Source organism: Amblyomma mixtum, chromosome 2, assembly GCF_055824585.1.
Source record: "Amblyomma mixtum isolate Tamu chromosome 2, ASM5582458v1, whole genome shotgun sequence".
Taxonomy (NCBI): domain Eukaryota; kingdom Metazoa; phylum Arthropoda; class Arachnida; order Ixodida; family Ixodidae; genus Amblyomma; species Amblyomma mixtum.
In genome coordinates, this window is record NC_143013.1 from 221,655,111 (window position 1) to 221,674,087 (window position 18,977).

The 18,977-nt window shown below is 47.6% G+C and overlaps 2 long non-coding RNA genes across 3 annotated transcripts in view; both read right to left on the reverse strand.

Moving 5' to 3' along the window:
* The window catches only part of LOC149362685 (uncharacterized), a 170,075-nt gene that overhangs the window by 69,861 nt on the left and 81,237 nt on the right, over positions 1–18,977 (reverse strand). The gene's annotated exons all lie outside the window — the stretch shown is intronic.
* LOC149362689 (uncharacterized) lies at positions 147–16,593 on the reverse strand. Its single transcript, XR_016289039.1, has 2 exons — positions 8,651–16,593; positions 147–1,027 (listed from the first exon to the last, which is right to left on the reverse strand). It is a non-coding gene; the product is annotated as an uncharacterized LOC149362689 (long non-coding RNA).

The following is an 18,977-nucleotide window of genomic DNA, read 5'->3' on the forward strand; positions in this document are numbered from 1 at the left end:
GACCTGTGCCACACTCGATATAGGTGCATCTTCCAAGCATACAACACACAGCTTCCTCACAGTCAAAAGCGCTTCCAGCAAGAAGGAAAACTTGGCAAAATTGATATAAAAATTCCTTACACTATTGCTCATTTGTTTTCGGGCTGTTCAAGGCAAGGGAACCCCCACTTGATGTTAATCTTGAATGGCTCGAGTTTCTGTTCAGGTGTGGTTTCTGTCACCAAACTGAGTGCATTACGTAGGCATGGGAGAAACTTAAGACTTGCATCTAAATTTTGGGAGGGTTTTCAGTTAGGAGTTGTCATTATCCCTTAGTTATGTGAAAATATTTGCAGTATTAAGAGCACATCCTTTTTCAAGGACAGTAAAAAAGGAAGTTCACAAATTCTGCTTCCTATTCTGCTCGTTTCATTTCACTTTTCACTGTACTTGGAATTTGTGCTGATTCCAGATACAACTCTTGGAATAAGACAACACTTACTCTGTCAGAGGTCTACTTTTTGTTTCCTAGCAACCTGGTGTAACCTTCGCCAACATGTTATACTGTGACAATATAGCTCTGAGCACATCTTCTGGAAAATGAAGTTGCATTGAAACTGAGAACGTAAAAACAGCACTTTAGGCATTACATTGGCTTAAGTGTGCACTTATACTACGTGTCCGTACATCACTGACACTAAGGAGTAAATGAGACTTCCTGTGAGTGATGGCTCACCCTCATTTCTGCTCACAGCTACAAAAGAAACGAGCATAACCACCGATTCATTTTTCGTATTTATTGTTTAATTGTTTGATGTAGTCTGTTTCTAGAGAAGCTTCTCAAGCCTGTCTAGCCGGGCAAGCAGATAGTCACGCTCCTCTGCCCGGGATTGCACAAGGCAGTGCCTATCTTCTTCCAGGGCAACTTTTCGTTGTTCCAGGGCCAGCCGCTGTCTTCCTAGTTCCAGTTCTTCTTTCCTGAGACTAAATTCGTAGTCCTCGTGGCGGGCCAGGAGCTCCAAGCCCATCGCCTGAAGACCTCGCACTCCTATTTAGACAGCGAAAGGAAATCTTAACAATGTCGCCGAAAATAACACTGGCATGAGGTCAGGCTATTACATTACTATTGCTGAAACACAAAATAAATTAGCAACCAAAAGAATATCTTTGGGATTTGGTATTTTCTGGCATTTGTGGCAAATATGCCCCATTTTTTTACCTTGCAACATTTCTCTCGAACAAACAAAACCAATGTTAATTTAATACAAAGATTTCCCTTCTTGCTTCAAGAAGAAAAATGCAACTTTTGTATTTCCAAGTAGTGCACTGCACGGGCTCGGGCCAGCCCGAAAGCCCGGGCCCGGCCCGGCCCGCGGGCCGGGCCGGGACATGATTTGTTTTGCCGGGCCTGGGCCGGGCCCGGGCCTGAAGTTGCCCGGGCCGGGCTCGGGCTTAAAGCTGCGGGCCCGCGCCGGGCTTGGGTCCGTACAGAAACAGCTGGTGTCCGACTTTTCATTCGCTATTGCAGAGTGAAATACACAACTGCGGCATTGAAACAGCGACACGGATGAGCTATGAGTTCTAGTACGCGCTGAGAAAAAAACTAAGCTTTATTCATTGACTTATTTATTTCCTTATTTCCACGCCGCGGTGCAGTAAGAGTAAAATTCAACCGGCCTTAATTGGCCATTGATCGTTCGTCATCCCGAAACATACTTATACACTAATAGAAATGCATTCGGGAAGAACACATTAGTTTAGGACGCTTGTGTAATACCCCCTATATAATATCCTCGTGAAGAGGGCCTTTAGGGGTATCTTAAAATAAATAAAAAAATAAATAAACAAACACCGTGAAATACTCAAGCCTTTTAGCTTTTCGTTTCTGCTGATAGGCGACCAGTTCGGCTATGAGTTCTACCTGTGAGATCGCGTTCACTAAAAAAATATATTCCCACTGCTTGCTAGGCAGCTTTAATGTTTATACTTTGCGGGCGGCAAAATATAACTGATTAAAATCATGGTGGAATGCAAAGTAGTCTATTACGCGCGTATGCAGCCCTTTTTATTTGGCTCTCGGAACTTCCGAGTTTATCTTTGCGCACCTACATGAGATATCTGTCCAAAAGACGGGACTGGCGAGCACTACTCTTAATCACTTCCTTCTGGGTTAAAAAGAACCAACTTTCTGCAAGCCAAACTGTGGTTTCAGAACCTTTGTCGGCCAGTTTCTTATCGGTCTAGTAGTAGTCTACTTGCTCAGAGTGAGCAGTATACCTCATGCGTTACTGTGAAACGGGCCGGGCCAGGCCCGGGCTGGGCTTCACTCCGGGATTCACGGGCCGGGCCGGGCTCGGGCCTCAGATTGAGGCCCGTGCAGTGCTCTATTTCCAAGTGATGTTTACTCAAGTTTGTGCAATATAAATGGTGAACTAAAACATAGAGCAGTGCATAATACAGGGTACATACAGCCTTGCCACATACAGCCTTGCTCGAGGGTACATAAACCGAGCAGCTAACCTCTCTTCTTTCCCCCCTACATACGGGGAAAGACTACACATCCTACGAACGCAGAGACAAGTCTACCCTCCCCCGCACCGCAAGCTAAACGCGGAGGAGGCCAGGGATTGGTGCACACCACAGACCAACACTTTCCCAAACCTACATAAATTTCATATCTTTCTGGACCAATATGACGGGGTTTGCCCTTGGTGTGGTGAGACTCCCACCACATACCACGTAACACGGGGATGCTTTGGCAACAAACCCCCAAAATTTAGATATACAACACTCCGAGGAACAGTGGGAGACCACTCTGCTCAGCTCAGAACTGGAGATGCAGCGCACACTAGTGTCCCAAGCTAGAGCCACAACGGTGGCCATTGGGATGCTGAACTAAGGATTCCATACGGATCTATACTTTTTCCTCTCTCTTGCTTCTTTGTTAATAATAAAGGTTTTCATCTCTCTCGGTGAGCCCTTGGAGCACTTCGGTTTCAGTTAAGCGGACAAAGTCAATTTCAAAGATTACGCCTCGGACTGTGTTGAGAGATCAGTGGAGGGTCACGGAGACAGAGATGTCCCCTATAGATGCAATGTTTGAGAGTTACGAGCACTCAATGCTGTTGCGCAGTTCAAGCAGTAGGTCGCCACTGGCCATTTTTGATACCTTATAGCCAGAGCCCAAGGCATCTGTTAACCTTTGGACACAAGGAATGGGGATATTATTCTGGCTTGTTTTTCTTCGATTGACTCTGGATTACATGGAACTTTGAGAACGTTGATTTCTTTTTTGGGAAAAAATCTGCTGCATCGTTCCGCACTCTTTCTAGAGTGCAATCATGTTTGGAAAGGGACAGGAGCCATGACATGTATATGTTCTGTCATGGTGTCAGCCCCCTCAATGGAGCCCAAAAAGGGGACAAGACAGGAACTTGCAAACAAGCCCTGCCCAAGCCAGCTGTTCACTAACTATAACCCAATATGACGCAACTCAGGGCAGTTGGCAACACAAGGTTAACCCTCGCCGCCAGGAAAATAAGGGAAAAGCAAGAGGGGAGTACGAGATAGGAAAGTTGCGAAAAAATAGGAAAGCGAAAGATGAAGGGAAAGAGAGGAAAAGGAGACTGCCGATTTCTCCCGGTCGGGTCAGGCCGGAGGTGCCGTCTACAGAAAGCTGGCGCCAAAGTGGTGTGTTGCCTCCACCGAGGAGGCTTAAAGCTCAAATACCCGGATTCCCTTTTCCCTGGACACTGCTGAGCCACACATGCCTAAGTGTGCGTGCTCGGTTTTGTAGTGATGCACTGATCACCATCATCTCCCCTGCAGGGATGTCCTCGCCCATAGTGTCGCGACTTACCAAGATATGCACGCATCAGATGCACCTGCAGGGAGAGCGAATGAAAGCAAACTACACCGATGAAGATCACCAGACTGTTAGAAGAGGAGTTGAAGACCTACCATTTGATCTGGTTAAACAAGTTCCATTGTATTAGATGAACCTAGCGTGCGCAGGCGTGGTACACAAACTACTAAGGTTGTGGTTACAAGGACCACTGTCTTGCCGACAGGCAACTCAAGTGAAAGAAATCACGGATAAATATCAAAACTTGGTACCCGACATTTCATGCGGGTTTAACCATTGACCGATGCCTTAAAGTGAGATAGACCGATGGCATGCAACACAATTTCACCTCATGTTACTGAACACTAGGCATGCGATTTTTTATGATTTGCTAGATATTAGCACTTGTGTGCAAATATCATGGTTCTGCATTGTCTAGTAACACTTCTGGCTTCCGCATGTTTGTGCGTAGAGCTTGGAGACTATGAGGAATGACTGCTTGAACACTTTTAAAAGTGCTGACAAAGACTTGTATGGTGAGCATTTCATGTCTCACAACGTTCATGGACTGATGCATCTGGCTGAGAATGTGAGGAATTTAAGGCATCTGGACAGATGGAGTGGCTTCTCATTTGAGAATTTTATGCAAAGCTGAAGGAACTGCAGCGTAGGCCCAGCAAAGCACTTGAACAAGCGTAAAGGAGGGTTAATGAAGAAATAGCTTTGCTCTGCTCTGAACACGAGGCGTCAGCCAAAGCAGCAGTAGTTTTATTGCCACAGTGATGGCCCTTTACCACAAGGCTTTGAGGGTCAGAAGTACCGAAAGCTTGTTGCAAAAGCAGGTTTCATCCTGTCTGTCGCATCCCCAAACAACACATGTCCCCTATCAGATAGCTCTTTAGATGCTCTCAAAAAAAATCACGGAACACAGGTCAGGAAATTCTTATTGGCTGCAAATTTTTCACGATGTGTGATTTGTATGAATACTCCAGCACATTGGTGTCGTGTCCCTCTTCCCTCAAAGAGTGGGAAGCTTAAGACGACGGACCACGGATCAGATTAGATTACATTACATTGGATTGCATTGGCTTGGATTGGATCGCATTGGATTGGAGTGGATTGATTTGGATTATATTACATTGGACTTGATTGGATTGAATTGCATTGGATTGGTTTGGATTTGATTGGATGGGATTGGATTGCAGTGGATTGTATAACCGATGCACCACCCCAAGTCTAACCACAAGCACCACCACCAGCTACACTACCAGCTGTACCATGGTGTAGGTACGGATATTGCTTTCGCAATTACCGGGCTTAACCAAGCTAAGCCGCAGCGAATTTTTTTCCCTGCCCGGTACTTCTCACTGTGGAATATTGTTCCAAGATGGTGTTGCGTTGTGTCTGCTCCAATAGCGGACTCAACAGGAAGTGAAGAACCAAGTCAGAAGTCGGGCTGCAGGCACTCGGGCATCGTGGTTGACGCCGATGCAGAGACGGGTCGAGGAATAGAGAAAAACTTAGCAGAGATTATTTACATGGTGATCAAAGACATTTCAATCGTAAAAGAACGAGCACTGCAGCTCCTTTTTAAGGGGTCCCTGGTTGGGGAATTTAGTTCAATTAAAAACAACCAATCACTGTCGTTTGGGTCACGTGTCAAGTCTTCGGGAACTGCCCACGGACGTCTCCAACACAATCTTGCCACTTCCGGCAAAATGCTGTCCAGGCTATTCTTGCAGCAATGATGACGAGCTCGGAAAGAGATCCAAGTGGTGGTGAACGTCAGGCACCTGCACTGCACAGCTCTCTGTGGGAACGGAATGAGGAAGCTTCACTCGCGCATAGGGTTCCACACAGGGCGAGAGGAGCAGTCTCTTCAGAACCGTGAGTATACAGATGCTCCTCGCTGTAAGAAACCTCTGCCGCATCTGCCGTGAATCACACAGAGCACCACCGTCGCCGCCGATGCACGATACCATGCCGCTGTGGCCCAAGTGGATGGCTGTGATGAACCTTCCCAGGTAGCGAACGGCCGTTTAAATGCCGCGGTCTCTTCCACACAGGAACTTGAAACGTAAGAGCACTGCGAATCTGTGAGAGTATCCGGAGGAATTTTCGAAGACAAACAAACGTCCATCTCAAAACCACTCTCTCGAAGCTGAGAATATTTTGAAACGTAACAGCTTCTCCGGCGGCGCCAGAGATCCCGATGGACAAAGGTCAACAACCATTGTTCAGAGGGATAGTTGGGGCGGATATCGTTAACCATGTGCTTCACTGTTGCAGGTAATCTGTTTCTTCAGGTAGTCTCTAAAGCTCCTCGTTTCTTCTCAAAAGGACGGCTTCTTGCTGTCTGCAGGACAGTCTACTCTCTAGGCAGACAGCATCAGTTTGAACAACAAAACCACAACTGCAAAGGAGGCAAGCGCCAGGACTGTCCCTGAGATTCACCAGGCTCCTTTTCAAACAGAACGGCTTTAATCCTTGCACAATTACGGCAGCATTTGGAGCAACCTGAGCATTCTCCAAACATACACACAAAAGTTCAGGCAGTCAGGTAAGACAGTAAACCTAAGTCAGGAAAAAAAATACTGAAGCCAGAATCTGCAAGACGATCATTCACACTACAAGCAACGACTTAAGCCATAAGCACTGCCGTTCAGTTTACCCCTTTTGTAGCAAACTTCAAAAGAGTATTGCTTTAGTGCCAGGCTCCAGCGGAGCAGGCGGCCGTTTTTAGACAACATAGTCTGCAACCACGTGAGAGGACAATGATTCGTTCCAATGATGAACCTCGAGTCAACAAGGTAGCATGCAAGTTTCCGCACTGCCCACACAAGACAGGCGTGTTCCTTCTCCAAAGCGCTATACGCTTCTTCTCGTAACGTCAGCTTACGGCTAGCATAGAGCACCGGATGCTCTTCCTCTGTCTTGGCTCTTTGTCACAATACCATACCCATGCCGCAGTCACTGCCGTCGCACTGTACCACAAATGGCTTCGAGTAATCAGGTGCCTGCATCACAGGCTGACTCATTAGCGTACTTTTCAAGGCCAAGAAAGCCTTTTCCTTTTTTTCGTCCCAGTGGAGGATCTGCGGTTGTATTCTTCTGACAGCATCAGTGAGAGGACTAGCAAGCTCTGAATAATGTGGGATATAGAGCTGATAGTAGCTGGAAACACTACTTGAGACCTCCAGTGGCATGGCCTTAGCGGCAATTTTTCGTGCTTTCGAGCAAGTTAGCGTGCAGACAGTCCATTCCCCGAACGCAAGGCCCTTCTACCGCAGCAGCTGGTCTGATTTCTTTGAAAATAGATAGGGGTACTGCATCGGCAGACTGGCTGACACGGCAGGCTTCGTATGAAGTACACCAAAGAGGCCTTTAATGCATATGTTAGTGATAGGAAGGCATACACTGTTGGCTTCCACCGCCTGATTAATCCAGGCGCACTTCCCGGTGAATTGCCCTGGCTCTACATAGGATGGGCGGACTATGTCCATTGTAGCTGCCGAATCTCGCAGCACACGACACGGCTTTTCATTCCCTACAAGATCACAGATGTAGGGCTCTAGAAGCTTCAAATTTTCATCGTTGCTGTCTACTGACAAGCAAACAGCTTTGCGGCTTTTGGAACCTGTAGCATACCGAGGCCCGTCTCTTTTCAAACGCTTTCTTTTGGTGCTCTAATGCTTCAGGGGCTTCCTCTTTTACCCCCGCCCATTATTCTGAAGATTCTACACTCCGTGCATGCTCCTTCTCTTTGAAAAGCTGCCCTTTCTACCTAGATGCATGCCTTCCTATTCTGGTATTCTTTCTTGGGGCTTTCCTTTCTGTCTAGTGCACGGCGTGAGACGAACTCTTCTGCCAGCTCGACTGCCTTCGAGACAGTCGTAATGTCTAGCCTGTCTTGCACACAGTGCCTTATGTCTTCAGGCAACCGACGATAAAACTGCTCGAGGCCGAAGCATTCCCTCATTTGCTCACTTTCATCATATGCCTTAGCCTTTTTCACCATTTCACCATTAGCTGGTACACGAAGTCTGGGTATGACTCATCCCTCTGCTTCTCGGCATTGCCAAATTTTCGTCACAACGCTTCCACTGACATTCTGTACTTTTTCAGTAGACTACTAGACTTTACTTTGTCATCGTTGTCTGCATCTTCTTTACTCAAGCGGGCAATCGCATCGGCAGCCTCACACGGCAATAGGGTCAGAAAACACTGTGGCCATGTTGCCCTGGTAAACCCTGCCTTCTCACATGTGCGCTCGAAGTTTACCAAAAACAGACCTATGTCCTCTCCTTTCCTATAAGGTTGCATGAGGTCTTTCATTCTGATTGACTTGAACTCTCCTACGCTAGATGCTACGCTCTCATAACTTTCGTTTCGAGCCTTTAGCACCTCCAGTTCAAGACGCTTCAGCTCAAGCACCTTCTCTAAGCGCTTATTCTCTTCAACCATGTGTTTATCATTTCTCTCTTCTGCTTCCCACTCTGCTTTCTCTCTTTCGGCAATCATATCCAGACATTCCGAAAGCTTGTTGTCGTCTGCCTCAAGTGCCTCGATAGCCGCGATGATGACTGGCTTTCTTGTTTGGTCCTGAACACCCAAAGCCAAATTTTTGGCCAACTCCAGCAAAAGCGGCTTTTTCAATGCTTTCAGATTCATGGCTGCCCTTAGTGCAGCAAAACTTTTACTGCACAAATAACTATCATCACTTACTTTGAAACAAAAGGTCAGATAGCCACAATTTACACCACCTTTTGTAAGCTAATTCAGTGCAAAGCCTGGTAAAACCTCAGTGAAGAAAATCCCAGCACTCACCAAACTTTGCAGCCATGATTCCAGCGGAGTCCATCCCGATGCTGCCAACTAGGTGTTGCATTGTGTCTGCCTCAATAGCGGACTCAATGGGTAGTGAAGAACCAGGTCACAAGTTGGGCTGCAGGCACTCGGGCATTGCGGTTGACACCGATGCAGAGACGGGTTGAGGAATTCACAAGTTCCGCGACCTACACAGGGCGCGACGAGCCATACAATATGGCTGCCTTAGTGGTGGTCAAGCTAGTCGAGACCGGATGCGTACATGCTTTTTCGCAGTTGCTTGCCGTCGAGGAAAGGCATCTGCAGAAAATGCCTCTGCCGTTCTCAAAGGCCCTAACGTTAAGGGATACCGTGGAACACATAGGATCACGCGAAAAAAGAATTAGGTGCCTAATCGAAGGTGAAGAAGTGCTCAACGCTGGCCCTTTAATATGCTGCGGTGTACAAAGTTGCATGGCACAGACGATAGCCCTACAAGGTCTGTGCGTGCCGACTTCCCATGTTAAGGAAAAGCCGCACGAGCTGCAATTTACTTACGCCTCTGACCGCTCTCTCAAGGTATGTCCATCAATTTTTTTAGCTTTGTTTTCGTAATAATAAGCGTCGTAGGTGCGAGTTGTCAATTGCCTGAACAAGAACAAAAAGAAGGCACTCTAAGAGGGACTATGTGTTGCAGAGAAAACTCAAAATGTTCGAAGAAAGTGCAGATCGCTCTTCCTATTATGCAGTCATTTCAATATATGCGTATGCATGTTACAGTTGTGTGCTTCGCGTACAGTGGTAAGTGCCAGCCATGTTTATCATGTATCGCCTACAAGACTTAAAAATATACCTAGCGATGTCCACGCCTATGGTGCGCGCATTCTCTCAATAACATTTGTAGATTGCAATGAATCGAGTGTGCTAATTATATAGACGTGACAAAGAGCGCGCTCGTGGCGAAGATTTTCCTATTGTTTGAATATTTTCGTTCAACGCTTCACTTTGTTATCGTGACAGAGATGAAAACAGGCGCGTCAGCATTCAAGATGGTGTTCCATCTTCAGAAGACCGTATTCTCGTGAAGCACATGATTGAGAGCAAAAACTGATTCTGTTACATTACACAAAATGCATCAAAAACTGTCGATAGGAAAGGATAGAAAAACTTTTAATGTCTAACAGACAGAGGGTAGCCAGAGGGCTACCCACCTAGACGACGACCGAAAGGTCTTGACTCGCGGCGGCGGCTTCCGCCAGTCGGACGAGTTGTAGCTGAGTCTCCGGGTCGGAGCTCAGTAGTAAGGTCTCCCATTGGTCTTTCCGTGTCACTACTTGTGCTTTCTGTTGCGCCAAAATAAGTGAAGGAACTCCGAATTTCCTCATAGCCGAGAAAAGTGACGAAAGTGATACAGAAATTATTCTCATGCCACACTGAGCAGCTGCAAGTCCAAAATAAAAGCCAGGTGCTCTACACAGAACCCGAACTCGAACAATCATCACTTTCGAACTAGCCACTAGAGTACTATAAAGTGTAGGGCAATTACAAGCCATGAAAAAAAAACAAATCGATAAATTGCCCTGAAGTAATAAGGTCCTAATCGGAGGCAGCTGTCACCCCGGTGAGTCGGCTGCCGCCAGAATTGCCTGTTGTATCACCTGTTTCAAGCAATAAGCAGAAATAGTTATGCGCTGTCAGTAGCGTGCACACACAGTTCGGCTGGATCGTTTCCGCACAAACATTGCACGCTTGCCGGCACGTTGTATGTGAGAAACCGCACGTGCACGACTCGCAAAAAAATCGAATCTCGCAGGCAGACATATTCGCATCAGACGGAAGACATTAACAAAAAAGTATATTACCTGTACGGCTCCAGAAGAAATCGCCATCGACGAAATGCATGCTGCACACTTTCATTTCCCGCGTCACAGCCTTTCTGATCCGGAGTTTTACAACCCATTCATTTTTGAATTTTGTCACTAAGAAATTAGTGCAGACTAATCACTACCAGCTCTATTTGTGCACTGTGGCACACTGCACATTCGCTTGCTTCCAGACTTTCTGTCCATCCCAAGCGAAGCACAAACAGTGTGGTTAAAATGGACACGCTGCTGCGAGCTGCCTCCCGCTGCCGGTAGCCACCACCACTAGACTGTTTCGCTCGTCCGCCGCGCAGTGGCGGCAGCGTCTATGGAACTTGCGAATAGATAAACTTAACAGATTTATTTACATGGTGATTAAAGAAATTTCGGTCGTAAAAAAAAACCAGCACTGCGGCTCCTTTTTAAAGGGGTCCCCTGTCCCTAGGTCCCTGCTTGGGAAATTTAGTTCAATTAAAAAAGACCAATCACTGTCGTTTGGGTCACGTGTCCAGTCCTCGGGAACCGCCCACGGACACCTCTGACACAATCTCGCCACTTCTGACAAAATGCGGACCAGGATATTCTGGCAGCAATGATGACGAGCTCGGAAGGAGACCCAAGTGGTGGTGAAGGTCAGACCCCTGCACTGCACAGCTCTCCGTGGGAACGGAATGCCGCAGCTTCACTCACGCATAGGGTTCCACACAGGGCAAGAGGAGCAGTCTCTTCACAACCGCGAGTATACAGACGCCGTTCCTCGCTGTAAACAACCTCTGCCGAATCCGCCGTGAATCCCACAGAGCACCGCCGTTGCCGCCGATGTACGATACCATGCCGCTATGGCCCAAGTGGATGGCCGTGATGAACCTTCCTAGGCAGCGGACGGCCATTTCAACGCCGCGGTCTCTATGCACAGAGGAATTTGAAACGTAAGAGCACCGCGAACCTGTGAAAGCAGCCGGAGGACAAGCAAATGTCCACCTGAAAACCACTGTCTCGAAGCTGAGAATATTTCGAAACGCAATAATGGGCAAACTGTAAGTGCTCTTGCACAGATGGTGCATGGCCAAAACAGGACTGCAAGCTGGACACCTCTTGATGAGAGAGGGGAGACGCAGCATTCGGAAAACCAAGCATTGAAGCAGTTTCAACACACTGTGCATTCTTTGTTTTCTGATGGTGAAGGAATGTCGAGCACATGGTTTGTACTTTAGGAGACACAGGCGATTCTGATAGTAAAATATGCAGCTCCTGCAGCATGACTACTTTTTCAATTATTTGCCCTGGCACACCTTTAGCTGCATTAATGAGTTTAATAAATTTCCCATTCCCACTTCCAAATATATAAGCAGAGTGTGCCCATAGTGGTCCAAAGTTCTGAACTGCGTGTGCCAGGTGATGAAGGTGGTGAACATTAAAAGTCATGTATCGCTTCCATAGAGGCTCGCTGCTTGTGCGATGAAGCTTCTGAAAAGAATCTAGAGAGAAAAAAATGATGCAAGTAAACTATGTCAGTGTAATTGTCGACCCTTGCCAAATGCGCTCAAGATGCTAGAATATTCAAGGTATATTGTGATTAACAGTGCTAGTTAACAGGTCCCATGAATATACAGAGTAAGCACAATTCTTAAAATGTGTGTGCTGTGCCTTTTGGTTAGACATTCTTTATCATGCTGCTATAAACTTTCAATACACAGATGCCGAATTCAAGACAGCTATTGAATGCCTAGCGCTCGTAAATGTCTTGTGTCGTGCCACACGGGCAGTCTAGTGCCTTAAGTTTTAATGCCATTCGCACGACGCCACACGCAAAAACTTAATGGCATTAGCCTTACTGCCATTAACGACCTACTGAGTTCCGCACAGCTCATTCGACTATCGAATGTATACTCTCGTCGCTCTCCTGCGTAGCTATGTTCCCAGTGCACCCGCATATCAGCAAAATTATTTTAAACAACACGCACTTTTATCAATTAACAAAAAATGTATAACGTAACATGTAATGTGTAACATGTAGGCAAAATAAGTAGCTTTTCAAGTAATAAGCATGCAAGTCATAAAAAATTCACGCTTCATTAGAAAAGGCTTTCTAAATTTAAGGCAATCATTTTAAAAGTTAGCAACCATGAATGCGAAGCACCAAGTGTAGTCAACAAGTTGGTCGCTTTCGTATGCGAACGCGAGTAGCGTCCTGTTTGTCCATGTGTTCCTCCATGTGTTCGTCGAAGTGAGCAAAGCTTCAGCACCATGGCGGGAAGTGACCATGCCAACTGGACGGACGACGATACTGAGGTATCAGTAAAACTCTGGGAAGAGAACATGGACGACTTGCGGGGCCATAAAAGAAACGGCAAAGTATGCGCAGCCATAATAGCTAGAGTGGCCAATCATGGCATCTTGAAGACACGAGCACAGGTTCATTCGAAGATAGAGAACCTGCATGTAAAATACAGGTATGAGTTCTTCAATTCCGTTGTGATTGTAAAGCTGTAGAAAGAGAGAGAGAACGACTCGGTTTGACTCTGAAGTGGAGTATTGTTTTCTCGATATGGGTTGAGTTGGGCAGCGTGCCCACACAAAAAGGACCAACAGCGCATGAGCAGCTGCAAATAATGCACGATGTCTGTTCTGCGCACTTCTGTTCTGCGCACTTCTCTTCGCGAAGCGCGCGCTTAAGGCGACAATATACTCCGACGTAGCGCGTGCGCCGCGTCGGCCAAGACGACCACCCGCGCTGCGCTATGGGAGAGGCTGGCGCCGTTTGCAATGAATGCCCACCGATGGCGACAGAGGGTGCTACTTGTCGGGAGGGTGCTGCCGCAGCAGACGACGCGCCTTTCTTTCTTCAGAAGGCAGCAAGCGGTTGGTCCACACATGCGTGATTTAACCCGCTTGTGCACGTCTTTTCTGTTCAGCGAGGTACAACATTTGTTGTTCTGCGTAGGTCCTTGCACATGCGAGCCGTTCCGTACTCCTAGCAGTTTCGTTCGGAATGTATCGGGGTTCTGTGCAAGCGTTGTGTGCGATCGTGTATCCGTGCAATCGTGTATCCGTGCGTGTGTGTTCACTGCGTCGTTCAGCATGTCGTTTACAGTGAGTCCCGGATTGTTGTTTTCCCTTGCCTGTCTATAAACGGCACAGAAAGATGTCGAAGCCAAAGCGGCAGGGAAATCTGATGAAAAGAGGTAATGCAAGAACATTTCTCGAAATCTGTCAAGAACGAAGAAAAAGTTGGAAAATGCAAAGAAGCAAGTGGCTCACATGAAAGAGCAAAATGAGGCTCTTAGTAGAGAAGCATTTGATAAGAAAATTAAGTCTCTTCCCTCACAGCAGCAGCTGGCTGTCAAGAGTTGTTTCCTCACTGCGCGACGAAAGTCGCATAATGACATCCGATACGATGAAAAGTGGATTCTAGAATGCATGTTGATGAGGATGCGTAGTCCAAATTTATATGTGCATCTCCGCAGAGAAGCTATTATGGTCTTACCAGGGTGAGCTTGTCTGCAAAAGTACCTGCAGCATTTCAGGGGTGGTTTTGGCCTCAGTCCTAAGATCTTCAATGCCTTAAATGAAAAGACGAAGACCATGGACGTTTACAGTTGCCATCGGGGCCTTGTCATTGACGAAATAAAGCTATCGGAACACCTGAGTGTGAAATCAGCTGGTGAGTATAGCTTCATTGCATTCGTGGAACGCTTTGTTCATATATAGAAAAATGTTGTGTTCTGCTAATCATTACGATATTCCTCAAGTCCCGCAGTGCTTTGTAAATACTCATTTATAAGCTTTACCATGTATTCCTTTTTTTGTTGTTGATATACTCATCACTGATACATATTCTGACCTGTGCTGAGAGCTGTCTGGGCGTTAAACAGCGTGTTCCTTCTGTGCTTTTAGAATTAAGGCGATATTGAAGGCTTCGTTGACCTCGGAGATAATACACCTGCTGACCAGAAGAATGTGCCGGCAGGGCATGATTGTGCTGTTTATGCCATTTACTGGTAAGCTGTTTTTTTTCTTGGTGCTTCGCAACCTTATGTATAAAATGCGCATCTAAGAGATAACTTCTGCCTTTCTGCAGGAAACTGGAGTCAAATCCTAGGGGTGTTTGCCGCAAACAGCAATGTGAAAGCGCCAACATTGGCAAAGATCATTTTGGAAACAACTGTTTGTTACAAGACGCTCCAGTGGATGGCGCCAGCTGTACCGGCAACGCACCCTCCGGCCGCCGTCCTCCTCACCCTCTTATAGGCAAGGGGCAGACGACTCGGATTCCGCGGCTTCCCCACTTGAACAACTACGCAGCAGACCCAGCCATGTATTCCACCTAATCAGACCTGTGTAGCCCATACTGTAATAAATGTTCAATAATCCCCATCTAAAAGAAGTCCTCAGTTAAGTGAGTCATCCTAGATTAGACAGGCGCGAAACATGGTGTCAGGAGTGTAAGATAACCGCCAACGCCTCAACATGGAGAAGATTCCGCCATCTGCGAAATTCGAAACCATTGGCAACGCAGCAGAACAATGGAGAGCCTTCAAGCAGAGCTTCACGCTGTACCTCAAAGCAACCAACACAGCGAAAGCACCGTCCGACCGGCAAGTAGCACTTCTTTTGACCGTCGGAGGCTCCACGCTTCTTGACATTTATAACACTTTGGACTTCGGGAAACCAACAGGAGCAGGACCACACCCAGGATTTGACTACACGCATGTGATAAGCCTTCTCGACGCGCATTTCTTACCGAAGCATAACGAACTGTACTCGCGATACGTCTTCCGCTCACGAATTCAGCAACAGGAAGAGCAGTTCGATGACTTTCTGACCGACCTGAAATTGAAAGCGCGCGACTGCGGGTTCGGGAACGAACGAGACAAACTGATCCGCGACCTGATCGTCTGTGGAATTTACGATGAGAGAGCGCGAGCGGACATTCTAAAGCTCGATGACCCAACCCTCGACAGAGTTGTCAAAGTGTGTCTTGCTCATGAGGCTACAAAACATCAAATGAAAGCATTTAAAGAGGGACCAGCTGCAAGCAACAGCGAAGTTCACACTGAGAAAAAGCAGAACCGTCGCAACTATGCCAGTAAAAGTCTAAAAGAAGAAAGGAAACCTCCGTTGATGGCGAATCTTCCGAAATGCAAGCACCGGAAGGAGCCATGAATGCAAAAGAACAGCCTGCCCAGCTTGGAAACAAGTGCGCGCTAAGTGCAAAAAGCCAAACCACTTCGCAGCAGTGTGCAAAGGCAGCAGGGCAGTGGCTAGTCTGGAGGTCGATAGCGACGAAGAGGACATTTTGGCAGTCAACAGCGAAAAGCCCAGCTCAGTCTACACGCTCTTGGAAGTGAAAGGAAACAAAGTGAAGTTTCAAGTAGAAAGTGGAGCGGCAGTTGATGTGATTACAGCCAAATACGTCCAGCCACAGCAGCTGAGAGCGAGCGCAACGACACTGCGGACATGGAACGGAAGCAAAGTTTGCTCCAAAAGCAAAGCCCAACTTGGCGTCACTGCCAAAAATGGAAAGAAGCATGTCCTGGAATTCGTAGTTGTTGGTAATGAGCTCACACCTATCATTGGAAGGAAGACAGCAGAAACCATGGGTCTCATAACAATCGATTATGATCTGGTAGCTACAGTTAATGCTCCAGAGGAAGACTTCACAAAGTGCATAGTGGAAAAATTCCCAGACATCTTTGGAGAAGCACTAGGGACGCTGCTGGGAACAGTACATCTGGTAACAAAACAGGATGCAGTCCCGAAAGTGATAACAATCTGCACAGTGCCTGTCAGCATAAAACCAACAGCTTGAAGAAACCTTGCAAAGCATGGAGAGAAGAGGAGTAATCAAAAGTGTCACCGAGCCAACCGAGTGGGTGAGCCGAATGGTAGTGACGATGAAGAAAAATGGCGACAGAGTGTGCATTGACCCACAAGCGCTAAATGAAGCGTTAGAACGAGAGCGCCACACATTGCCCATTCTCGACGTCTTGCCAGAGCTTGCAAAAGCCAAGATCTTTTCAAAACTAGACCTACGAGAAGGGTACTGGCAATGCTGCCTCGATGAAGAGTCAAGTCTAAAGACCACGTTTCAAACGCCCAACGGCCGATATCGATGGCTACGCCCAAGGGCGTCCGCAGAATTTTATGCAGGGGGGGGCCCCGTTGGTGCCCCGGGGGGGGGGGGGGGGGGGGGGGGTATGTTCGTAGCAGAAAGGCGCTATTTGCGGAGTAAATTTATTTATTTATATATAAATAAAAATTAAACAAAATGCACACATGAAAGAAAAATTACAAACAGCAAATTAAAGCGCGGCTAGGAGAGGTACATTGGAGTTTATCAACGAAGAAACAACTAAAATTAATAAAAATGCAAAAAGATGCTATATCACTTCGTGGAGAAGAGTGCTCAGTCTTGCTGCATACGGGTTCTCGACTCACCCGGATTGATGACCAGCACACAGCACAATATGTTCACAAACACGCAACTACAGTCACTCAGTCAGTCTTCCTTGAACAGCAACTGTAGGCGCCTCGGATTTTTCTGGGCGAATTGCGTAATTACACGTGTGATAAATTCACTTCTGTGCTTCATTACACGCTCTCGGTGCACACTCATCATACACATTGATTGGAAAAACTGTTGAACGCGTACGTTGAAAACAAAAGATGACTATATATACAACGAAAACTTATTTACAAGATAAATGCACGCTCGCAGCTTCATACACCTCGCTCCATCTTGCTTGCGCATCCGCACAGTCGAGCAACCGCACACACACTTCTCTCCGCTCGTCGTTTTCTCGTCCGCTGTCTTGGTTGTTCTCAGCTTCGCTGACAACCGGCCACTAAAAACACCCAAGCACAAACACAGAGGCGCGCACACGTGCAAGGGCTTACTTGCCGCAGTATCCCCGAATGCGCACTTTGGGGGTGAAAGGAACGCCGCGCAACTTCCGAGGGGAAGGGACACTCGCCACTCCAGTCGGAAAATTTGTTTTTGTGTTTTTATGGGGTTCAGAGCCCCAAAACGACTCAGGCTATGAGGGATGGAGTAGTACAGAGTTGCGGGTAATGTCGACCACCTGGGTCTCTTTACCATGCACTGACACGCACAGTACATGGGCGCTGTTGTGATTTGAGGCCCAGCCAGAGGTGAAAGGCGAGCCAGGCAGGCGCCATCGGGCTGCGTTGACCAAAGGCGCTGGTTTTCGCAGAAGACGCAAAGAACGCTGGTGTGGGGGCGCCTCGGGAGACTGCGTCGCCGTGAACAAAAGCAGCTAATCCCCTTTGCCGGAGATTCTGAAAGCGGCGCTTCTACCGAACTGCGCTACCCGTGGATCGGAGGAGACAGCGAGCGGCGGCGGCGCCAACTCATCGCCCGCTTGCCCCTGAGCAGCCCGACAAAGCGGGGGTGGACACGGCTGATTTTACCTTCCCTCCTTAAGAATTCATCGGTGACCGGCGTAACGATAGGCGAAAAGAAGATGCCCCGTGCACTGTCTGCCTCCGTGTCGCTATCTCTCTAGAGATCAAAGAAACAGACACCCATCTCAAGGCGGCTCGAAACACATGCTCGCCGGTGCCGCTGTATGTCTGGAACAGGTCGCCCTTCAGTAGAGCTAACGATGGCGTGGTTTGAAAACGGCGGAACGACGCACGCCCGGACGCGGCATTTCGCAGATGTGACCATGCGGGGCTGCTTTTACCCTTTTGACTGAGCGCACCACCGCCCCTGGCGTGCGGCCATCACTCACGGTTCGAGTGAGTGATTTTCCAGGGGGGTGCAGCCGCCCCCCCTTGCCCCCCCCTCCGGACGCCCATGGCTACGCCTACCATTTTGGTTAGCGGTCAGCAGTGAAATATTTCAGGAGAGACTGCAAATGGCACTTGAAGGACTAAACGGAGTTCTGTGCATAGCAGACGACATCCTCATCTATGGAGTTGGGGAAACTGAAAAGGAGGCTCTTGAAGATCACGACAGAAAGCTCGAAAACCTAATGGAGAGATGCGGACAGACTGTCTGAACAAGAACAAGACGCAACTTCGCATGAGCACAAGTCTTCATGGGACACGTGCTGACAAAAGAAGGACTGAAAGTGGATCCAGAGAAAATTTCAACTGGCTTTCGCATGTCGAAGTATGCTAGAATAGGAGCTCTTGTCACTGCATCCTTTGCCTTCTGGAACGCTTGTTCTTGTTCTTCTCCCCAGTGCCACGGTGTGTCTTTCACTGTTAACTTCCTCAGTGTTACCAACACTCTCGTGAAATTCCGGGCAGGAATCTGGACAGGCAATTGATCACTACGCAAAACCGCTGTACGCCTTGGACATCAGTTGGTCGAGGCATTTCTTGAATTGCAATGTGACGCCAGCGACCTCGGACTTGCAGCGGCTCTCATCCAAGAAGGAAAACCTGTATCTTTCGCCAGCAGAGCACTAACACCGACAGAAAGTCGCTATGCCCAGATCGAGAAGGAAATGCTA